At 40.2% G+C, this 26,216-nt stretch overlaps 1 protein-coding gene across 6 annotated transcripts in view; it reads right to left on the bottom strand.

Moving 5' to 3' along the window:
- The window catches only part of LOC124163218 (serine-rich adhesin for platelets), a 208,218-nt gene that overhangs the window by 74,462 nt on the left and 107,540 nt on the right, over positions 1–26,216 (bottom strand). For all 6 annotated transcript variants that reach the window (XM_046539965.1, XM_046539962.1, XM_046539968.1 and 3 more), the window contains one exon: positions 12,877–12,987. The gene's annotated coding sequence lies outside the window, so the exon portion shown is untranslated. The remainder of the gene's footprint in view (positions 1–12,876; positions 12,988–26,216) is intronic.

Here is a 26,216-nt window from a genome sequence, read left to right as displayed (position 1 = left end):
TGCACTGTGCTGTAAATGCACTGTGGGTGACAGCACTTCTCAATGGGATAATGAACACTCACTGCGTTCATCATCTCATTGAGAACACTTCAGAAAAAAGTACTACTCCTCGGAGAAACGGCGTTCCAGTGTTCTTTTCTTTCAGTGGAGATGTTACACATTTAGTTCCCTATGATTAGGGCACATTAATTTTCACGAATGTAATTTTTATCGATCTTACAATTGCTGGCAGTTTTTAAACGTGGAGGTAAGGAAGGCCCAAATAAAAAAAACCAAAATGGTGGACACAAACGCAAATAACGCCAAGAATACTAAAAATCGAGTAAAAGTACCAAAAACGTTGAAGCAACGAACATTATCACTCGGGAAAATCAAGGATACCTCCGCTATAATTAACTTCGAGCTTTCTCCTCTTCAATACTCTTGTCTTCCTCTAGTGCATCCAGACTGTACAAGCACTTGCGCCATTACGATCTAGTGTAAGCCACCAAATGTTATTTCCCTCTCTTCTATATAGATTGTTCTTTCTATCAGCCGAGAATAGCGCAGCCTTAAAGCCACAAAATATCTGCGAACGAGATATTCGGAAGGCCAGTCAAAAACCTTCCTGAACGATACTCAGACACGACTCTTCAAAGACAGATGAATGATGCCTCCCATTCCGAAGGGATATATATATACACTGACACTCCTCAGGCCATGAGGAGCAGTTTCCTCGTTCATCGCTCTCGGGTTCCACCAGAAGATGCTTGCGGGATAGCGGCGAAACGGTCTTCATCAGCTATTGAACCACGAGGCGGAAATGTGGAAACCTTTTGATCACCTATTGGGAAGATCGCTTGCCTACTAAATGAACATCTCTGTGCTAAACTACCGGCTGAATACTTTCGGACCTACTATCGCAAAATTCGTCAAGCGTGACAGCTCCTAACGTGACTGTGTGAAATTCACACCCTTCTGTGGCTTCGTACCGGGTGACCTCCACCCCCACTGCTCCAGGCCAACCATCGGGTTGAATAAGTAAGAGAGAGGTTCGATGCGTAGAGGGAATTTGAGATGACGGTCGCTTTAAGCACCTGGGGTCGACCCAGGACCACCCAGTGAAGCAAACCTCGACCAACTACAACATGGAACCACTCCGAACGTTCTTTTTTTGGCCACCCCCGGATTCAATATCAACCCCCGCCTCTCAAGGGGTGGGGAGAAATCGCCCCCCCCCCCTAATATGAGTGGCAACAGGGAGAGACGACCTTCCGATGCTGTGGGATAAGTCAACACGCAAGAGAACGCGAGGGACGAGGGCGTGTGAGGTATATGTTCGACCGTAGGAGACATTGTGCGTACAAGAGATGGGGGAAGGACAGACAGACCCACCAACCACCAACTTTCCGTTTTCTATTTCCCTGATTTCCTGTCCGAATATTTTTATTTCCCCGACATTATAACAGTGGCAAAGCACTCGTATATTGGGACTTAGAAAAAACGAAAAAAAATCCATCATGGTACATAGAGAGAAGAAAGATCTGAGGTTTTCCCGGCGTATGATGATGTTGAAGTTGTTTCGGGTTTCCCACCGGGTAAGGTTCTCCATCTCTGCCGACGTTTCGATGGCCGTGTCGTCCCTCGTCATCGGGGCTAGTGACCCTGCCCTGATGACGACACGGCCATCGAAACGTCGGCAGAGGTGGAGTATCTCATCCGGTGGGAAACCTGGTACATAGAGAAATAAAATTTATTATTTCCATGAGTGTGAAGTATTCCAGTGGAAATTAAAAAAATGGAAATATAAGAAGTCTTCGATCAAATATATGGGCTTATGAAAAATTACACAAATCATTGCAAAAAAAAACCAAACTTAAAAACTTATACTTGCATTTTTGCAGTAATATGATCAATGTATGACCGATGTGTTAATTTATATTTATACGCGACGCATATGCACCGCTATCGACTATTATGTATACCAATGTATTGAGGGATGATTCCGGACACCGCACGATTTCCTCACCAATCAGTTCATTCCCCTGAGAGATGGGAGGAGGACTGGGGCTTCTCATCCCTTCACCTGCTCTCCAATTCAGCCCCTCACGCATTCACGCGTGGCTAGAACCAGCGAGGCACGTCTGATCACGCGTCAATTGGCGGAGCACGCACTCCACTTTCCTGCTCATCTCAACAACCCACCCTTCTCTTCACCATTCTCAAGTGACTCAAATGAGTACGCATAGTTACCAAAAAAATACTCACTATAGAGAGTTACAGTTATTCTCGGTAAAAATTAACTAGTAAAATTTGAAAGCTACTTTTCTGAAAAAGTAACAGACCAAAGTTAAGAAAAAGTGATTATTACGTTAATCATTCCGTTACTTAAAAAAATTATTATAAAAAGTATCCTAAAAAATCTATTTTCTCGGAATTATGACAAAATAAAACAATTTATGCAACTTTGAAGTAACTTTAAATTCAATTAAATTAAAAAAAACGCCCTCATTTCAAAATTGGGATCGCACATGCTAAAATTAAATAGTTAACTCCTTTTTCAACAATTATTTTTTACCGTTAAGTTTTTAATCGATATAATCCACTGTCACCTTGGCAAATTTCGTTGAGAGCAAGATAATGCTGGCGCCGGGTTTCCGTCCGCCCTTCCTTCAAGGCGCAAATATTAACTTAGCCGATGGTCTCCTACTCCAAATACCATGCCATACGAACGATATCCGTGAAACACCATACACAGATACTGTCGTAATATCCATTGATTAAAATTTCTACTTTTAACGGAATCCAGAAGGACACAACCATATCATTACTTTGAGAGCGACAGAGCGTGCGAAAACCTGGTTCGATCGAATAAAAATCGTAGGAAGTACAAGAGTTTATATTTTATTATGACAAACAATATATACTTCCACACAATATCGCCGGAACGGTACATTAATTAAAAATAGGTTTTGATGATGAAGTCTGTTCTCATGTCGACGCAACCGAGGACTTTCTAGTGACTAGATCAAGTCTAGTAAAATGAATCAGCCTCCCCAAGTGAAGGCAGGGAATTGCGAATCTGGCCATCTCAGCCAAATATTTCGGATGAGATTAGTACTTGGAAGGTGATAAATTACTTGGTTCCCAGACGACAATTTTTCCCCTCTAAAAGCATTATCTTTTCGATCGAATTCTTCGCATTTCCCCATATAATCAAATGGAGTCGGCCACGTTTTGAGGGCCCGAACATGATTAAGCCTGGCTTCAACCGCTGACGTGCACAGAGTTGCATAGCTACCGGGGGCGTAATTCTCCTTTAGGAAACAACAATGATACGCTGGAAATGAACAGTTCTCGTGGAAATGAGTTACACGCGCGCCGCCGGTGGTCAATTATTGAACTTCCAAACAATGCTCTCATTTGGCTTAATCAGTGACGCCATCCAAATTTGAGCCCTAGTTCGCAAATACAGAATAACCCCCCAATTTTACATTGTTTTATTTCAGTGGGGTGAACTCGACATCGATGCATGTATTGAAGAGTGACTGTTCAACGCTCTCGGCGGTTGGACCGACTAGCCGATTGATGCTTGAGCTCGGTGGCATTTCAATCTCGACGTCAACTGAATCCCCGAGTAGGTTGGTTGCCTTCCGCTGAAGCTCTTTGCCCTTCCTCGAATGATGTCACCGCCTCGGAAAGAGAGAGAGAGAGAGGCCTCAAACTGCACGACAAATACCGCTGACTGCGCATGTTTACACTTCCCGATGTTTACAGAGGCCAAAAGCAAGGAGAGGACGACAATTCTACCATGCCCCGACGTTATACTTGGTACGAGTTGGTCAGAGCAGCTAGTCATTTTCGTGAAAATTTCAAAGTATGCCCATGTAATTATACCACATCGGCTGACGCGCTGTTAAATATGCCATATATATAAGGAAACCATAGGGACAGGGATACTTATGCTGCTAGCGGCAATCAGATATACCAGGTGAAATTATCCCACAAATTAGCGTGGGGTTTGGTCGATTTTAATTAGTACGACTCCAAAATTTCACGAGAATTTCTCCGTTAATTCAAAATCGACCAAACCCCACGATTTTGAATTAACGGAGAAATTCTCGTGAAATTTTGGAGTCGTATTAATTATTTTCCATGCGCTTCTCAGCCTTTCTGTTATTTCTAACCATGAATCGTAAAAAAAATCACCTCTGAATAAAAGATGACGTGGATGTGATATGTAACTGAGAAGTAGCTCTAGAAAAATCGATACGGCTAAAAAAACAGCTTAACTCAATTTCAATACTATTGTACGTATGGGAGTTCACTGTTGTAGTTCTACATAAAGAATGATAGATGGCGTCAAGTCCACGCCCCCATTTTTTTGTATGCACGCCCCGATTTTTTATGCTAATTTTCTTTATCCCGACAGTGACAGAGATTATTTCTTTCAGGGACTACCTGATCCCTCCTTGGGTGCTTTTAGGTTTGCATTCAATGCACACCACTTTGTCCGTCAGATGGGACGTAACTCACTTTGTAATGTCCCACAAAACTTAATTAATACGACCCTGAGTTTCAACCACTAGACAGCCATTATCAAGGTCTATCTATTAGTTGAAACCCAGGGTCGGAATAATAACGTTTTGTGGAACACTGCATTTGTGAGTTATTTCGCACTATAAGTTTATTAAGGCCATTATGAGGTACTGTGAGTAAAAAAATATTCCCAATAAAAGGGAGTGGCGCTAATTATGCACAAGGATCAGTCGTGATTTCCTGCGCGCTATATTTGAACACCGTAATGTGAAAGTAACACCGCAACACTCTTAACCGAGAAACCTGACATTTAACGATAAAGAAAAAGCGGGTAAAATATAAATTTGAAAAAATTATAAAAATGAGCTCTCAGTACCCTATACTTTCGAGTGAGAAGTAAATAAATGCCCCCTTATTACCACCTTACCATGCTAGCAAACAAAAATATCTAAAAATCCGTCGTAGGTTGTTCTTAAGTGAGTTGGATAGAGTATTTTTTAGCCAAACAAATTGCTTCATCTTTCTCGACAAGTCTACTAACTACGTAGAAGAAGCTGAATTTTCAACATTAGCGATTGTGTCGCCGATTTATTTGTTGCGACACTTATTCGAGTCACAGAATCTACTTTGATTGTTTTAGTGGGTCAAATTTATTATTCTAGCATTACCCTCATCTCATTATCTTTCCTCCGTTGACCGAGCTGTCCGTTTCCCGTGATATACCTGGTTCTTGTGCATCAAAGTACTCAATAGGGAAAAAACGTGACCTAATTATCATAATTCGGGTCCCAATTTATTGCTTTCTCGTAACTGCTTCCGTGGCTGTCTATGGATATTTTTTCTCTCATCCTGCACGGTGAATTGAGGCCGTCTCTCATCAATTTTCCGCCGCATCTGGGGCATTGTGTGAATTCTCTGCATTTCCTTCCTTGCGGTGGGGGAGCACATATAACACTCGGCGGGCGGCTCCTGTCGGTAATGGGTGCGTAATTACCACCTCCTCTATTCTCGAATTATAATCTATTGGCTGATTACCATTCGGTGTGAAAGTTGCGAGCACGGACATAGTTGATTACGGTCGCCTGGGATATGTTCGGGAAATCTGCCCCCAATCATAGCACTGTCTCGGCAGAATCCTTGTTTTTATGCTTTAATATAAAGGACGGGTAGACTAAAATTCATCGGGTAAGGCTCGTTTCACACGAAAACAAGGTTCCACTCGGCACGGTTCATTTTAAATGGTCGTCGAAAACGAATTAATCTCTTCACACGCACGCGGCTCATATCAGGTTTATATAAGACAAATCAGGTCAATACTTCTGCATTATTTTTGTTTGTTCATTGTAATTTCCAAGAAATAAGATTAAAATATACTTACCAGTAATTTATTGCTATCTACGGCATAAAATGTATTGCGTAGCAGCGTTTTTGGAGATGCTACCTGGTGATGCGCATCAAGTATCAGGAAAATGTTATAATGACTCTTATATCTATAAATAAGATCATTTGGAAAATTATCAGTGTTGAATAAAACAAGAATTTTTTGTTTCAACCTTGGAGAGGGCAATGAGTACACCTCAGACAAAGAAAGTAACTGAGCGAAGCATTTAGGGACGTCACGCTTACATTAGTGACCCCTCGACACGAATGACCCCTCAAGAAATCGTATGATACCCATTCGTGTGGAGGAAGTTTTAAGTGATATTCGGTGCCTATCAGACACCGAACATAAGCCGAACACAGCGTTTCACATATATCGGACGCCATCGAAAACGTATGGAATACGTGCCGAGCCGAATGGAATCGTTAATGTGTGAGACGAGCCTATAACTCTCAGTAAACAGCGTTCACTAACATTTACATTGCTTCTGCACTGCTTAATTAGGCGTAAGGTAAGCTTCGGATAATATATATGCAGAACAAGTTACGACGGATGTTTAAGAGAAGTGAAACGAAGGTATTAGTGGGTAAAAGAACTGACAAGGCGGCTGCGTCAAACCAATCTTAGGATTGTAAGCCTGTGACGACGCGTCGTTACTGATAGGGCGTACTCCGCTCAATTGATTTCACTTTAGCATTTTCAAGTACCTACCTTTATATTGCGGCGGCGTGCAGAGGCGTATTTACCCGAAATGCTGACACCAAAACCTCAAAATGATATCTACGTCTTAAAAATTAATCATAATTACGAACAATTGATATATTATTACGTAAAATTACCACTACACATTATTATTATTTCATAATGTACTGAACTTTCATATTATTAGTTCATAATGTACTGAAATATTTGCCAAAAATCTCAAAACAGATAATCTTAAATTCAGAAAAAACGTGGGGTCGACTATATATTTAACGTTTAAATTCCAATTTTACGTTTTTGGCGGTAAGTGTTGCTTACATCATTGGCACAAAACATTAACTCACTGAAGTTATATACTAATAGCCGATTTTAACTTAGCAAAGACTGATAGCAATCGTAACAAAAAATCTAAATGCCTTTTGCTTTATTTACCTAATCTCTCTGTTAGGAAAAAAATCACTGGTGCCCTGATGGGCTCTCATTCCCTCAACTGATTTCCGAATGAAAGTTTTCCCCAGAGCATAAATAAAAGCAAACGAAAGACAAGAAGTGAACATTCTGAAGTCCAGTCTACAATGATGGGCCATTAAAATAGGCACGGCCCTGAGCGGAGGCTGTTGGTGTAGTGGCAAGGCGACAAGGTGGAGACGAGGCGAAGACACGGACGATGGACTTTCCCTCCGTATCGTGTCATCGAGGGAAGAAGTCGATTACTCGCCAATTACACCGGAGACACTAATCCTAGTCCGTCCATCTTAATTCTCCCGAAGTAAGATGATGAGGAGAGATGTCCTTTGGCCAGGAAAAGTTTCCCCACTAATCAGAGAGGCGACACCGACGCTTCATTTGAAATTTCAGCTTCTTCTCTCATGTTTAACTATTCTTAGGCATCGCTGAGAAGAAAGGATATAACAACGAGTAACGCGCGTGAATTTTTAATGGAATGCTTAATTAATGCAGTTAATTGCCTTACCAAAACTCGAATAAGATCGAGCTATTAGCTTACCATTACAACGCCCCCCCAGGTCACTCATACTCCGTTCGCACGACCTCCGTTATCAACTAACTTACATTCACAAAACTTTAGGAGGTTTTAAAACTCCTCGGAACATAAATGAGCAGAGACAAAAATATTTCATTACACTCCAAATAACTTCACGCGTCTGTCTCCACCTCTTCGCTGAAGATTTTGGCACTCAATGACTCGATGAATGAATACCTACTCATTTCGTCCTTCTCTTCATACTCCCTTTTTCCGATATCGGATGCGCCAGCAGCGATGATCACGCTTAAATGGCAGAGTTAATACCTAAGTGTACTTGTTTACTTGTGACTTTAAGTATTAGGGTATTGGGAGAATGCAATTTAATGTTTCATTTCAATTTTGCGGTGTATGTCACTGATTTACTCATAAATATTGTACACAAATATGGCACAGTAATATAAACTATATGGATTTACAGTAAGAGATATAACTTTATAATATTAGAATTTCGATCCCCATGTTAATGGCCTAGGAATCAGATACTGTAGAGGAAGAAATCGTCCCCCATCGCGTTTGAGGCCTCTCCGTTTTTGGGAAATCTTTTTGACCCTCAGTATGAGCGGAAATCGGTGATTCAAGGCCACACCGTAAACATGTAGGTTAAGATGCGGTGGTATCTCAGGGAGTTTCTGGTCATCGTGGACAATAGGTATGATAATAATCTGCGCCATGATGGCCACTTCGTCCCTTCGCCAAAACACATCTCCTGTCCGAACCATCATCTATACGTAAACACCGTCCTTATCATTTTATTCATCAACTCTTCAAATCGCCAATTCCATCATCACGCCCTTCACTTAGATTAAGGACTGATAATATCAAAATAAAATAAATAAAATTCATGGTTACGAGTGGCCGAAATAATCACAAACTAAGTATCAACATAATTATGTTCGGCAATTATTTAAAGCTCCTTCAATTTTCCAAGTTAAGGTGGCTGGGCTCCAAAATACAATGTATAGTGTATTCGAGACGAGAATATACGGAGGATGTGGACACATCTCACTTATTTAACCGCTGCCAATAATGTTACTGCGCTAAGAACGCAAATTTATCGCAATAACTTGTAATCCAAGAGAATTATCAGTGTGTTAAATTCATTCGTTTTGAAATTAATGCCGTTATTTCAGGGCTGCTATTAGCATTCCACAAGGAGACTTCCGATCTATTTAAGCAGGAAAAAAATGTATAGCTTTAAAATGCATTCAAATGAGCCATTTCATCAATTCTCGAAATTGAATTTTCGAGAAAATTAATGCCGAATGCATTATTTCACCATGTAGGTACGCATCACTTTCTCATATACTAACTAACTGGGGTTCGGGTTTAAGTGGCTTCACACCTCGAGGGCCCCCGATCAAATCCCATTTAATATGACGGAGATTTTTCGAAGACTGCCCGATCCCTGCTTGGGTGCTTTGTGGAGGGTACTTCTTGCTTCACTCCGACAGTGAGGTTAAGCTGTCCCCTAGGACGTAACGTCTCCATGGCATCTTTCGTTAACAGTAGGGAATAGCAGACGCCGGGTTTTTCTCCACCCTTCCTAACCGAGTCCTCCCACACGGTGAAAATGACAGCTGTCGATAGCCTCCGCAAAATACCATACCCGATCGACTCAAAATGGCGCCTAATATCCACGTACTGCTTCATTTCATTTCAAAATAAGTGTGAGCAAAATAAAAATTGGTGCATCCGCCAATTACTTTACTGAGATATGTTATGTTTTAATTCATCTTTTCGTTTTCAATGGCGTCCGTAAGGGGAGCCACACTCGAGCTGCAAGAAACATCATTTCGTACACCACTGAAGGAAAACAATGCCATTAGATCTAAAGTCCATTCACATCAATGAAAAGTTTCTCATTGTGGAATGGAGAGCTTTCAGGTGAAGACGGGTTAAGACGAACATAGCCTACGTACATCACATGCGTCGCTGACAAAGAATGCCTAATGAATGAGTATCCTCGTCACTGGCCTTGGGCGCCACCGAAAGTGTTTGCACAGACGAACAATCTCCTCTTGCCGGAATCCTTTTACGAACGTCTTCTACGTCCACGAATGATAAGCACACGAAGGTTTGAATGCCTTTCCCCCCTCTCACCACCACAATTCCAATTCGCGCGCAATGTCTCCTTCCTCCCCAACATCGTGACAACAATCGCAACACCTTCGCATGAAGACGACTCAACATTCGACCTGCCGCGTGAGTAATTCGGATGTTCTAAGAAGAGAAAAGAAGTCTTTTGAAAACCTTGGGTAGGAGACGGCACACTTTAATCCACTACATCATGAGATACGATGGAATAATGAAAATTACCGTGGAAAGGCAGTGGAACGGAAAATCGGCAGAGGTAACCACCACGGACGATACATATATTTTGCTGATGATGAAGGATGTACCTAAATCAGAAGAATTACGTTGGAGTTAAAAGATTAGCCGATAGGAGAATTGAGTGACAGTAAGAATCTTAGGATTGATGATTCATGATGATGGTAGACAGTAGAATCCAAACATATTAAGTTCCTTTGATTTGTTTTTTTTTTAGTTTAAAGTATTTATTGACCTAAACTCCAAGAAATATCATAAAAAGTTAAAGTATACCGGGACTAGCCGCGGTGATAACTTTTACGGGAGTCAACCGCAATGCACAATCGTGCGAAAGATCCGCAGCGAAAAAATCATTCGCCTTGACCGGCGAATGATTTTTTTCTCTGTGGATCTTTAGCATTCCTTTGATTTATTAGTAAAATTAGACATTGCAATATTTCCTCTGAGTTTTATTATGACACTAAGAGTTTCGTCGTTACAAACAACATTACTAATGTTGTTTGTAACTACGAAACGCGTAGTGTCACAATAAAACTCAAGGAAATATTGCAATGCCTAATGTTACTAATATTAAGAACTTCCACCATATCGTGCCTCACATCATACAAGATATTACTTCAATTTATTAAATTTCATTTATTTATAATTTCTTTCATTATATATAAACCGTGGCTGGAGTCGAAGTGGTCCAGTGACAGTGAATGCAAACAAAATATTCTCGCCCATCACACATCGCGCAGTTTGCGTTCAACGCAGAATTTCTCCACGCAAATTTTAGACTTGGTCCCTGCGCTGTAGCTCGGCATTGTGAAAAGGTGCAAAAGGCAAAAAAAAACGCTCAAAAACTGACCAAAAAACTGCCAGCCCACAAAACGGGAAGCAAACAGAGGAAAGCCACAGTCAATACCTGTCTTCTCACTGCAATGGTTCTCCTTTGCAAAGAAAATAGCAAAGGAGATCCAGGCACTGGAATGCCGCGCTCAATAAGGTGGTGTCCTATTATTATTTTATTGCCTAAATCGAAAGATTATTACTCCTGGAGTACACATTTCACGCTTTTAGATTTTTAAATGAAGATTTCTAATTTTCGCGATTAAATGAAAAGTGAAAATTTTCAAGCGCGCGAAAACGCGACGGCTAAATAGGAATGATGGGAAAAAGTCCATGTGACGTCATTCTGGTTCCCGCAGTCGCCGTGTGAGATGATCTTGGGGTGAGGGTATGTGCTTCGCTGCAATGCAGGCTGCTAGTAGGTAGCGCTTGGCTTAAATAAGGATTATTAATACCTTATCAAACGAAGGAAACTTTCTGAACATAGGCAGTTTTAATAGGTGATTATTAAGACATGTTTCCCTGAGCTCTGTACCTCATTCATGCATTGGTAATCTCAGACGATGTAAAACTCCTATCTACTCGTATAGAAACTAGGTCCCTGAGACGCCATGTGGAGTGGAATCGCATGGGCGCCAACTTGACCTTTTTCCAACGTGGTTAAAATTGACCATTAACATTCGTCTAAACTGGGATTTGTTAAACCAAATAATTTGTATATTATAAATACACCAATGGTGGGAAACGAATCGTAATCAGTCTTTCGTTTTCTTTGGTGAAGGAAACTACCCTATTCCATGTTTCCCAAAATCCCCCGTGACCATTTCTCCCAAATGGCCCGTGATTCTCATGATTGGGCCATGACAATCAACAAAGTAACAACCGGTAGCCCACCAGGGTCAACCTGGGTGCAGAGCAAGCAGGAGGACACTGCTAGTAATCTACTTCTTTTTTAAAAACTCCTGCATTTCCTTAAAAACGCATCATTTTCCGCGCAGCAGGGTACATACTGATCGAGAGCAAACTGTACATACTTCGGAGACTTGGGAGATAATGAGTGAGTCATAAAACCGTGAGTCGTTCACCAGGGACCTAAGTCACCCGTTCCATAATGCGCTCTTCGCAGAAGTTGTGTAATCATCTTATCAAGGAAGACGCGTCATAGGAATCCCACGGCGAAGCATTCCTCGGAGACATTCTCCCTCCACTTCACCCTCATTCCCATCAATCACCTCCATTCCTTACTCCTATAAGTATCCGAAGATACATTTATATTTTAAATTTTTTTCCTAAGCTAAGACTATCGTTTCATTCCTAAATTTTAATTGGATCGCTAAAAGAATTGATTTCAGGGTGCCTAGTAAAAATACTTCCAGGTGCAAAGGTATTCTGCTTTTACCCAAATATTGATTGGTCCTTGTTTTAATAACCTCAAAATAACTTTGACCCATACACCGTTTAAATAAAGTGGTAAATTATCTGTAATAATAGTTCTTCCATTAGGTATTAGATAAATGATGATTAAATACATTCAGAACATTCCTATTCCAACTTAAGAACTAAAAATAACCGACAATCGATTGTAAACAAACAGATCTCACTACCACTCTTAGAAATTCCATCTGTGAACTCAAAGCATTTTCAATGCGTCATTCTTACAAAAAATATTTCTATCGAGATATATTATAGCGTCCGTAAATCACATGTTAACACAGACTTGAAATAATGAAAATTGACTTTATTGGAATCGAATACGCATATTTTGGGGACTCGTCATCAGGAAACTAATGAAGAGGCTGAAGGTAAGAACTTAACGACATGTAAGGTATTACAAATATGATAATTATTTTCAGAGTTAGTACCATAAAAGGCGCCATCCATCAAGTTAATTTGATCGATTTAAGCGTTAAAAGTTCAGCCGAAAGGAGAATTGAGTGGATAACTGCCTCAAGTTGCGATTGATGACTGTTAATTATGATGATGACCGCCGACCTTTTAAATACCTATTGTCACATTTTGAGTATCTGGGAATCATCAATATGATAGTGGTGAAGGGAGAATTGAAACTCACCGGAATCGCGTCCAATTCGTCAGTCACTGCGAGGGAGGTCGGAGCCGGATGAGGCCTTTCTCTCCAGATGCGAACACTCACTGTCCCAAGGTGATCGCTGCAGACATTCCGCTGGGAAGGAGAAAGTTGCTTTCATTAGGCAAGATTACAAATAAATACATGGATTATAAGTAAAACTCGAAATGCTCAAATGCGAATACCCTTCATGAAAAAGGAAAGAAATTGACGAACGCAATGGCGTTCCGTCACAGACACCGATCGAAAGAAGTTAAAAAAAAGTCAGCCTCTGAGACATTAATCACGCCACCATTTTTTCCGTTCCTTAGAATGATAGCTCAAGCGATAGGTTTTCAAGGACCAAAATAGTGATCGCCCGACCCATCATTTGAATCTGATTCTCACGTCATGTCATTCCCACCGTCCCTATTTCCATCGCTTATTCCGTCCCTCTCCATATTTACAACTTTCATTGAATCAAAAGCCCAGCGCGGCGCTACAATCGCTGTTAGCGGGTGTACGTTTTGATTGGTTGAAAGGCGGTGTCAACGACGGTTTTACCAGCGACGGAAAAATATGCCGACATGCCGACTGGTGGGAAAAGGGATGCGATTCCCATCCCTGGAGTCATAGCGGAGAATGGTCTCGCGAAACGGTCATTTTTACGCTATCATTGGAGCGATAGCTGGTTCTATCGCTCCAGAGGGACGTAAAAATGACAATTTATTAAGCCTGAATCATATTAATATCACATAGAGAATACGCTCAAGATTACCCTTCAACATATAATTGCTAAAGCTGCGGTCTTACTGAAATAGCGCACATCTGCAGTAAATTATTATCATTAAAAATTAACAATATTTAGAGAAGGGAAAGCCGGGAAATGGTTAAATATTGGTGCTCTATATACCTTATAAAATCCTGATACTTCCTTTTCGTTAGCGATAAAGCTATTAAAAATATAATTTCCGATCGAAATGAGGAACATGTAAGCAAACAGCAGCAACGGGATCAGCCAATCAGGCAGGCCCGCAATGGATCACACGTAACCTGGGATTCAGCTCTTTCAGCCTCGCTTACGTGCTGAAAATCATCTTTTTTACATTTAATCAGTAAGGGAAAGACGTACCATTCACCACAGATCACAAATCGAATCAAGCATTGCGAGCATGGGCGCAGCTAGAAATAAAGGCAGGAGGGGGGGGAGGGGGTGGGTTTGGGTGCAATTAATACCGGGGTGTGTGTGTGGGGGTATGGAATACTCACCAGGATAAGCGGTAGGTGCTAGAGTAATAAATTGCGGAATTTTATGAAAAACTATTCAAAATGGTGAGTTTTACGGCTTTCTGAGGGATATTTTATTCATCCTTACACTATTCTATCAATCCAATTAAGTAAAATGGATTAAACTTAAAATTATTCTGAGCTCTGGAGGGGGGGGGTTTATCCCCTAAAACCCCCCTCGCTGCGCCACTGCCTGCGAGTGCTTACGCGATTAGAAGTAGATAATTCTCATGGTTTTTTCCGCGCAGTCTCATGTCTGATGACGATAAATGCTAGGCGGAACTATAAATGCAAGGCGAAACTTCACACGCGCATTTCCCTCTTCTTTTTTTATGTTAACGGCTCGTGTCCTCCCGCCACACGACCATTGAGGCGGCCTACGGTGTAGTACTTATGTAGTTCACAGTTTTACCGAAAATTCGGCCGGCATCTTCGGGTCAGAAGAAACCTGAAGAACTCCTGACCCGAAAGGTGCTACCGGGATCGCTGGCTCAACAGCCTCTTATCAGACATGAAACAACGCGGATAAAACCCGGACACCATGAGAGCTTCGTGCGGTGAGTACATGTGTAAAAGACTGAACCCTGCACCGCCGCGAGTGAAATCAAGCGTATCCACCCAAGATAGAGAGGGTCAAAGCAGTCTCCTTCCATTGCATAATGTCAAGCCACACACTGTGGGCGAGGTGGCAGCATGTGCTCTCGTAATCCCCCCCGCGAAAGCTAGCTCCACTGTGAGATCACCACCACTAGTGTTGAGCGCAGGCCAGACACGACTTCCTATCCACAAGAACGGGGGGGCGTGCCCGTTTATCGGGAGTTGCAGGGCCGTTAATTTATTTATTTTAAATAAAACGGCACACACACAGCAAGAATGCCAACCTAAAGTGCATTTTTAGCAACAAAAATGAAAAAAATAAGCAGATAAAATTAGAAATCAAACATTAATAAAACAGTACAACAAACCGATATCGTGGACACCTCCTTGGTATGAGCAACGGTTATTTTTCATTAAACGAGATGTTGCCAAGTCAGTAAAATATTTTGTTGTTAAAGAAAAGGAATCAATATCATTCGGGAGAGAATTAATTCAGATGGAAAGACGGAATATAAGAGAACGTTCAATTATTGATAGTCTGGGTATAGTGAGTGAGAAGTAGGGAGTTTGAACGGATGTGGCGGCAAGGTACTCTAATGTTGATGAAGGAAACAAATGAGGACTATCAAAGTGCGAATGAAGGGCATTTAAAATTATTGAAGTAAATACTTGCAATTTTCCACGTTTATAAAATTTATTACAACCTAGGTTTCGATGTTACTACATCATCTACAAGGTGACTTCCTATAGGTGAAAGCGTATAGTATTTTTAGCATGATCGAAAGCAGATCCTCATCCACATGATACCCTGCGAACCACCTTTATTTTGTTTGGCAGGGAGTGACCAATTACCAGTATGAAACAAGCAACAGGATTCCTAAGTGTACATCGCACGGTCATAAAAAATACACAGAATAACAAGAAATATGAACATTGTCTAGGATGATACCTCCGATCATAAACGTGACAAGATATACCTCTTCATAATCTATATTATTGCGGTAGTTTGTCCCAGCATAATCCCCGGGCCACAGTGACGACACAATCTTTACATTTTCAGCTGAGGAGCCCATGGAGTTCCTGGCAAAGTTGCATCAAAATGCACACACAAACATCCGATGGGAGTGTACTAAGTTTTCCATGTTGGTTCAAACATGAATTATGAATTCCACAAAGTTTCGATGGATCTTATTTGCAAACTCTTCGAGAATCGTAACGAGAAAGGTGTGATGCTGGCATCTACATTTTTCCCAAGCAACGCATCTCAATTTTACAAGATATGAGTCGAGAAAAAAATAAATGACACTCGATTTGAAGCATTAGCATGGAAAGTCGTGTTTTCACACCAGCTGGACCAAGATACAGCCATTCGAGCATAAAATGAACGGCAAGGAAAGCGTGGAGGAGGATAAATCATCCTTGGATTTGCTTTTTTTGAAACTTGGCTTCCGACTGAATACGTCGCAAGAACCGCTGGAAATCCATAAGGAAGCAAGCGAATGAAATAGACCGTCAAAAGCGAACACCAGCGACAATTTTTCAGCCTCGCCAAGTCTCTAAGCCTTCCTGAATCCATGCCGTTAAAAACAACGCACCATCGAACCGCTTCCAACGACTAGACCATGGAGTTATCTAAGGACTAGACAATACCATTACCAGATATCACTCCGCCATCCCTTAAAAATTGAAAAAAAATGTAACCTACAATTCTTTGATTTATTTCCTCGACACTTCCACCAGACGTTAGTTTCCACAAACAGCGGAAATAGAATGTAAAGATAACACTCAGTGATCTTAATAATCGATAATTAATTATATATTTTGAAAGTTAACATTCGACAAGTGCAATTAAGAATTAGCAAATAATATTTTCATTACTTAAATATGTAATTTATGGTTACATTCCATGTCAACACAAGTAGCATAGTTATTTGGTACAAGACATTGACTAAGAGTAAAAGTTACTAGTTACTATTGAATTTTGCGTGCAATTTTTAATCTAACAGTTACTCTCTCAGCAGTGATTCAACCCGAGGAGAGGGTTGGTCAGTAGAGGAGAAGGTAGAGCTCACCTCGAACAATGCCTCAGGCGTGTGAACATCAACTCATTCAGTGGGGGGGGGGGGGGCAGTGCCTTTCCGTAGGCCAACTCACGCCTCCGAGGATTTTAATTGCGGGTATTCGAACGCTTCACCGGAATGTAACAGTAACATTTTCAAAGGTAAACTGTTGATTTTAATACACTGAAAATGGGAGTTAATTTCTCTCCAAGACTTTACAAACAAACCTCGGCCAAATATGCTGCGCGAAAGCGTTAGGTTACATAAAATTACGACTTTATTATTTCATCATCGGGATTCACACGAAAAAAAATATACTACATTAGTTAATTCAAATTTAGCGAGCTTAAAAATCGAATTAAAAAACAGAAATCAAAACACTATCGTTAGTTTCCAACACACTGTATACAATTACTTCATCAGCGGAATTGATAAATATTTTATAATAGTTAATATCAAATTTAGTGTTTTAAAGGTTTAATTCATAACAACAATAAATAGATAGTCTTTCGTTTTGTGTCTACTAAGACATCTTCAAAAAGGTTTCTAAAAGGCAAATAATACTGGTCCTTTATTTCATTAAATTCCATTCCATGCCGATAAAAAAACGCTCCATTGAACCGCTTCCAACGACAGGACAATGCGCTCTCTAAAAATCACTCCACCATCCCGAAAAAAAATTTAAAATCTTCTAAAAGTTTTCTACAAGGCAAATAATACTGGTCCTTTATTTCATTAAATTACATTCCATTCCGATTAAAAAAACGCTTCCAACTACAAGACAATGCGCTCTCGGGAAATCACTCCATAAACCCAAAAAAATATAAAAAAACAACCTACCGCTCGTTTATTCATTTCCTTGACGTTTCCACTTATCCCATCAGACTTCAGGTTCCATAAAAAATGGACGAGTATAATGAAACCAAATGAGCATTCTTACTTAGCGAGAATTCGTAGTATATTTTTAAAGTTGCAATTCGGCAAACACTAGACAAACAAAAATAGTAATTGAATTTCATTATCAACTCAATGGTCACACAACAGTATAGTTATTTTGGACATGACGCTGAAGCATGGAGGGTCGTTTTTCACGTTTGATTTGGTCTAATTCTAACATATTAGTAACTAAAAAGGTTTGCCCAGCCTGATGATGATACAGCAGCGCATTTAAACCGGTCGTTGAATGAAATTAAAGTATCTGTGGAAAAATTGGCACTAACAAGTTATAATTTACTAATACGACGTTGAAGGGCTGATTATGATTAAAAATACTTGTTACTGGTAACGATTAAATTTCAAATGATTCTCAACTATAGTAGCTACATTTTTATAAGTTAACTGTTAATTTATATATACTTACTCAATTTTTTATCATTTTATTTTTTTATATTTATAGGTTATTTTTCTCTCTATGACGATAAAAAACAAAGCCTCAGCCAAATACGATGCGCGAACGGGTTAGGTAATATGAAATAACGATTTTATTACTTCATCATCGGGATTCATACGTAAAACACATTCTACATTGGTACATTCTAATTTAGCGGGCTAAAAATTAAATTAAAAAATAAACAGAAATCAAAACTCTCTCATTCGTTACGTATCCATTAAGATATCTCTATAGGTTTTCTCAAAAGTAACATCAAGAGGTTCCTTTTTTTTAATTAAAATTGCTAGGTGCTGATCACCGATTACAAAATTTTAAAAATTGTTCTTACCAAGACCAGCTACACTTTCTTGACACAACAAAGATAAGTCTCAGATACAGAGAGGACAGAGGAAGCTAAAACTAAACCACTAAAAGCTGTAATCGATCGATGTCCATTCGGCCATGTTCTAAATAAGTTTGTTGTGGTCGGTAAGAAGTAAACAAGCATTTCCGATATATGAGCTGGCGATGTTTTGCGTCGATTGGCATTTTTCAATACATAATTGGTAATGTTGGTTGCACTTCGAGGAAATGGACGAGGAGGAGAAAGAGAGAAAAAAAAGCATTTTGGCTATGTGCTCTGCAATTTACTGCAAAAATAACGTTGGTATGAAATAAAAAGTAGGTCCAGCTTTTTCAGCTGAAAGATCCAGTTAGGTAAATGTTTTTCCTATTTACTTGCTATAATTGCACTTGTAAATCAGAAATTTTCATTCATATTCCTCGCTGTCTATTTTTGCTGGTGCCTCGAAAAGATCGGCTGTGTTTATATTTCAGGTGCAAAGCATAGACGAATCGCTGCCGTATATAATTCCATGCATAGTTTCACTGCCCCTAATTGAAGGCATTATCTTAGGTACTTGAGAACTGCAAAACTTAATTATGACAGGAAAGATATCAACGAATGGTTAGTAAAGTGACCATAATATCTACTTAGACCTAATGTGCACTCCCACCTACAAATTACCACGGCATTCCCTCAGGAAATCATCTCGTTTCAGGCAAACCACGAATGAAACATTGCATATGTTATTACCCCGTTTTATACCCTATCCGCAAAAACAGATGACAATCGAAATTCGGTTGCTTCGGCCTGTCCATCTCCGAGGGAACGAGTCCCCTCTAAAAGAGACAAAGGACGTGGATCCACCTGCTGATGTCTCCGTCATATATAAAATAAGAGAATGGCCATTGCGTATTCTCTCCAGACAGGTTTCCACATCAAATCCGTTTCCTTCCTCGCCGCGGTGAGCGGTGGTCTATCATAAAAAGGCTGCACCGTTATGCGGGACACGTGTTGATGGAGGAGGGGGGGAGGTCACGAGGGATGTGTGAGTGTGTTACGTGGTGATTGTGGTTGGTGGGATTAATAGGCCACTGTGCTATGCACTCATATGACACAAATATTTCTGCCCCGAACCTCAGAGTAAACACCTTCGACCGAGTAAACGCCTATGAGCGTTGCTGGGGCAAAATGCGGAATCATTGCATGTGTTTCTTGGGCATTGCGAATTCGGGTAATCCAGGATCGAATCCCGGCATAGAAAATGATCTTTCCTCTGCGAAATTCCCGCACTTTAAATGCACTATCGCCGGTGACACCATTTAAAGCTAAGCCAATGGCTACTCTGCGGATATTCCTTGAATAAGAATCCATGCATAGTTTAGTTTCCCGTAACTGAAGGAATTATCTTAGGTACTTAAGAACTGCTAACCTTACTTATGACTGGAAAGATATTATTTTTTCTACCAGTAGTTTTTTTCCATAGTTTTTCTTTTTCCATTTGTATGTTGTTGGTTCCAATTGCCTACTTCCTGTATTGTTCTTATTTTAATCTGAATATTTTTAGAATTGTTCACCCTGTGTTTCTTCGCAGTCAAAAATTTCTATACTCGATTCGGTCCTGAATTCTGTACTCGCAAGTAAGTCACTCTTTCCTCGTATTATCAGGGATAGTAACGCTCTCGAAAATGATACATAAATGAGACAAAAATTAGCATGGTATGACCACTTGGAAAGGTAAAGATACGCAGTCAAAACGAGTGTTGCTCTGGGACCCGGAAGACAGACAGATGATGAATATATCAGGAGAAGTAAAATGCATGGGACACTAGAAAGATACCACGATTATATGAATAACTCTGAAATGCAAGGGAAGCGCGTAATATGAAAATAGGAAGACATGAAACGTCGTCAATAGATTTGATGTCTTGCAGTGCTCTTGGGACAGAAGCAAAACCCTCAGAAGTTAACAGCATCGAAATGCGTTTAAGACAACGACAATCATATATAATAGGAAGATAAGTACGAATCTACAATGTTCGTAAAAAGTCAATGACACCAATTGGCCACGATAAATATCTGCTGATTTTACAAAGCCATAATCCGATTTATTGTACCGCAGAAACTAAAAAAGTTTCGTCATCGTCGAGCTTGGTTAATTTCCATTTACCGGCTGAATGCAACCGCTAGAAGAGAGAAAAAACAATAGATGGTATTTTTTCTTATATTGCGGAATGACAGAACCACTTTATTACGCATTGGATGCATCCAGTAATTTACGATCATTTCCAAGTCTCTGGAATCAGAAGGCCAGTAACAATGCTCGTAAACGGTAACACGGTCACCAATTGAACACATTATTTAAGTCCTCAGTAAAATTTTTCCTTGAACTTCCAGTTTGTAGCTCGTGTTCAACGCTTCAAAAAATAAGTATTTTAAAAAGAGCTAATTTAGCTTTTAATGCCTTACGTAGAGAGCTGGACTGTGCAATGAAAATGAATTCGTTAGGGCATAATATTCTGGAAAAAAGAAAAAAAGGCGCCGAATGGCCTCGTTAAAAAATCTTCAAATGACGACTCGTCGTTGCAAAGTTAAATATTATAAATAAAGAAAATGTACTGAGTTGAAGGGCGGTTGGGATTGATAAGACCCATATCCTTTCACCTGCCATCGACTTTCATCAGAGGAAATGCTCTTTTTCATATTATTACGAAAACACCAGTTGATCGGCATACATACATATCATTTTGACGACGAACTGATATCAGTCGCGTCACTGCACATAAATGTTGGCCAAAATGACAAAAGAAACGTATATTTCAAAGCCTACGGTTGTCAACGGATCAAGCAATATTGTTTTAAGGAACATTTAAATGAAAGTGATCTTGTAAGAAATACTGAAAAACTTTACTCATTAGACTACAAGACGCGTTTCCATTATTTTTACAAAAATATCCAACCGTGTTTATCAAGGTAAGCGAGGAAGGCAACGGGATGCCACCACCTTAGCTCCCCTATAAGATGAAGCCTTGCATTGAAATGACGAGCAGACATCCTCCCCTGCAAACTATTTCGGAGGTCCCCTAAGCGGATCTACGGTTAGAAATTACCGGGACGGATACATCAGTCAAAGGAGTCTTTTGTATGATTGGGACATGAGAAGCGAGATCATTGAGCCTGCGCGGGAAACTGGTCCTCTTCGTTTACTCATTAGCTTAATTTGTGTTCCTCACGATTTCTTGGATAACACTCGCCGTTTGTTAGTTATTCCTGAAAAACCGTTGGAGAACGTGTTTTTAGATATAAAATTGTATTTACTCTCTTTAATAACTGGAAAAGGTATTGATTAATCGAGAATACTTGATACTAAATGTTTCCCTAAAAATTCGCCCCCTGGGAAAATGGGTTTCTTCACTCTTGAGACGAACTCCCAAATGGACCACAATGAGATGAGCGAGCATCCAAACAAGGAGGAGACATTCTAGACTTTAATCCAGCCGCCCTCTCTCCACCTTGGTGAGAACACCAGACGCTCGCTCCCTTACCACAGAGAGAGGGGATATGCAAGTGGATTGGAGACATCGAGGCCAGTGTCACTCGCATCCAAACCGGATCGCTCGCTCGCTTCCTCCAAAGGACCATCTCTCAAAAGGGGCAACCGTCTTCTTCTTCTCCTTCGGCGCTTTCGAATAAATAAAAGCTTCAAAGATATCTCCCTGCTCCACCCTTTAAAGCGATCATTTCCCCCTGCCATTCATGAGCAGACCAGAGGCCGCTTAACATAAAAAAATTGCGATAAATTATCCGTTCCCATCACTTCACGTGAGATTTCAGTACCCAAGTGTCAGTGGCGGTGTTCGTACAAAAATTTTACGCTGAACCTGGTGATACTAGTGCTTTAAGTAGCGTGGCTATCACGTACCACTTCCGGTTTGCATCGAAAGTCATACTATAGTTACATAGCTGCTCACTAAACTTACACAAACGTAAGCAATCGAAAGATACTTTGTTCAATTTAATTGGTCCAGCAGTTAAGTGGACACAAGCCACGGTATGAATCGAAAGTGAATCATTTATAAAATATGCCCTCCTATGTCTCTTCAGCAAATGGAATAATTCAGACAGCAGTTTGTTCATTTAAATCAATGATACCATTTGACAGTTAAGGCCGGTTTAGAGAAAAGAAAATAGCAAAAATTACAAGTAAGGAGCGCAAATCATGAGATTCCAGGGTCCATACATAAATGGCAACGTCCATGCAAAACAAAATGGTGCAATAACTGTGAAACAGACGCGACGCGATTAGCGTGAAGGGGTTTGGCCGATTTTGAATTATGCCCTAGCATTATGTTCTCCACGCAACTGCTATTAAGTATGTGGCCAATCAGCCGCGTTCCTCTTCTTTGGCGTACAATGATCCACATCGCCCTTTCTTCCCTTATTTTTCCATATACATCCTCAATTCTCACCCGATCCGTCCATATTATCTCCACCATCCTCCTCCAGCACCAAATATCAAAGGCCTCTAGTCTTCTCTGATCACTTTCCTCCAAGGTCCAAGCTTCTGAACCATACAGTGCCACTGTCCACATGAATTTTTTCACGCACTGTTTCCTGATCTCCAGTCTTAATACCGGAATATACAAAAAACTGCCAATATAATAACCGTACGGAGCACAAAGCATGAGATTCGAGTACCCAAAGTTCATGGAAAAAAAACTTCCCGGAACCTCATTACATGAGAATTAAATTAGCGTACAGGAGATTTTGAATTAACGGGGAATATTTGGAACGCACTCAGTCGTAATCATTTCTTTTCAAGCTCTTTGAGACAGTGACTTGTCATTAATAAGCCTGAAACGTTAAAAAAAACACCCCGGAATGAAAAATTATGTGAATACACTATTATAGAATTGAGAATTAAATTCCGGGAATGGATGAAGGAAGGGTTCAATTCTATTCCAATGCCTTAAATGTTTTTGGCACTTACAGTTCCGCAGAAGAACGATAGATGGCGTCCACCCCACGCTATTTTTTCTGAGAAGCTGTGAAGCTCTCGACAAATTCTACTTCTATTTATTGATATTTTTGTTTCAATATGCCGTTCTGAATTATGGTAGGGTTGGAGGAAGCTGGCGAGACGAATTATAGGGGGAGAGGCCGGCACAACGCGGAGTTTTCACGGCGAGAATGGTGTTAAAAGGAGAGACCGCACAGATGCCATGGGAAACGAGAAAGCTCCTTCCAAATGGTGCAAGCAGGCATAATGTTGCTGACGAAGGATTTGTGCACGGAAAAAGTTTACCACTAAAGTTACTACCACGTGTTAGTCGGTTCCGAAGTATATTGCAATAATCTTCCTCAGAGCTAATGGCAAATGTAAACAAATAGAAAGGGTACTGATCTAGTGTGTAATCGAGCCCTTCAATCGAAGGACGCTCAGATTATACACAACGACGTAAAAGCACTTATAAATCGCAAAATCTATTTTTTGCAACCGAGAAAATAAAATTGAAATAGAATATATTTGGACAGCAGTATAAGCAGTTAAAAATTCGATTATAAGATCCGTTGAAGACTAAAAGTGGCTATTTAAACGTGAAAAATAAATTTCAAAACTGTTATATGCATATAAGTACTAACAATAAAGTAAAAATATATACTTCCATCGCAAGGAAAATAATTGTAAGAATGGTTTTCTTAATTGACAGCTAATATTCTTCATCTGTATCAAATCCGCAAGCAATCACCTTGTACTCGGATATAACAGATTAACGGTTAAGGGGCCACTGTCCTCCACAAGCACGGGTCGAGGTTCTATAGTAGTCAGTTACTATAGCAGTCACCTATTCTTAGCTTAAATACGATAACAATAGGTTAACAATGAGGGTTAATCCTTCGTCCAGGCGACCAGTGCCCCCGCTTCCCATTGTCGAGAGTGTAGCAGCCTCGTCGTCGAGACGACATCCGTAGTGTGGGGAGGAAGTCTGTGAGATCGCTAGATGAATGAGTAAAACACTACTGCTTCAGCTGCCGCCTCACAAGAGAGGAAAGACGAGGAGATGGCAAAGAGACGAGAGAGGTTGAAATGAATATCGCGTTGCAGTCTCCTCTAAGTCTTCCGTGAAATCAACCTGCTCACATCTAACGCATGCAACTAGGACCTAAGAGAGCAATACACCGAGAACCCATGAGATGGAACCTTCATACATTTCACAAAGAAGTTTTAATGACTCCATACGCTAATACTTTTTCTAAATACTGAAATACTTCTTTTCTCTTTACTATTTATAGTTTATACTATTAAACAATGACTACTCTTTTGACGAGGCTTCTCTTCTCTGGACTTCCTCGTTACTTACACGGTCGATCCATTTGATCTTCATCCATCATCATAAGTCCCACATTTCGAAAGCCTCCACTCTTGATATCTACGTTGCTGTCATTGCCCACGCCTCACTTCCGCAGAGAAACATACTAAAAATGTAAGTTATGATTGTTTCCTTACTTCCATGCTGAAATTTTCCGCTCTGCGAAGCCCTTACTTTTGGTGGAATCTCTCTTCGCCTGGACTATTCCGCCGATAACTTCTTCCTTGCTCTTCCATCCCTTGTTTTGTTTTCCTTAATGCTAGTCTTGACGTCTTCAAATTCATACTAACATCTTAGCGTGCTCATTCTCAGCTGATGTCTACCCATTATCCTATATATATTCACCAGAATCTTCTTCAAATCCTTCTCTCACTCACCAATGACAGCTTTGTTATCTGAAAATCGTATCATGCTAATTTTTCCCCATAAAATATAAAAAAATGGGGTCTATGGGACAGTCGAACGCGCATCAATTCCAAAATATTAAATCAAACTCTTTCCTGTGCGGTGGACCTCTGACGGAGCCACCGGAAGTGGGCATTATTCACAGCAGTACCTCGGCAATCATCGAGATAGGCCTTGGCATATTCCCAAAGCAAAGCGCCAGCCAGTGGAAAAGGCCGCTACATACGTAGGCTACTGCCACTAAGCAATCCCACGTGACGGCATCTCTTCACTTAAGCATCAACTTCAACACCTTAGATCAAATTCACTCTGTGTAAATATCTATAAAAATGCCACAATTAAATATCTAATATATGATGATGAATTGACATCACTTCGGTGCCAAATGAGAAGCGAATGAGTATTAGGTTTTGAATGCTTTATTGGTTAAAATTGAACGTAAGGCATTTGTCCTTAGCCAGGTGTTTTTTTTCTTTGCAGTTCAAATAGAAAGTTTTTATATTGTTTTTTTTTATAAATATTGTTTACTTTATACATTTATTTTAGCCAATATTTACAAGTTTTTGTGCGCTGTACTCGGCATCTTTCAGAGAATCCATTTCTCTATTTACGTCGAAAATAATGCAAAAATTGCGCCTTACATTTTTGTATCAATTCCATAACGATCAATTTTTTATTAATTGCATGCGAAATATCTTTAAATCTGAGATTTATATGCTTTCAAAAAAACGTAATGTGGCTACTGGAAACTATATCAGCAAATGTAAAAATACTCAATCGGTCCCAAAAAAAAAAGAAAACTCAATGCTGAAATTATTATAGGTATATGGTGCGAAAAATCCACTGAGAAAAAAATCATTCGCCTTGACCGGGATTCGAGCCCGGATCTCCCGATTAACGGTCTTCCGCCAGTT

This window comes from Ischnura elegans, chromosome 8, assembly GCF_921293095.1.
Source record: "Ischnura elegans chromosome 8, ioIscEleg1.1, whole genome shotgun sequence".
In the NCBI taxonomy this organism is placed as follows: domain Eukaryota; kingdom Metazoa; phylum Arthropoda; class Insecta; order Odonata; family Coenagrionidae; genus Ischnura; species Ischnura elegans.
The sequence above is the reverse complement of the archived record's forward strand: the minus strand, read 5'-3'. Positions and strand labels throughout refer to the sequence as shown.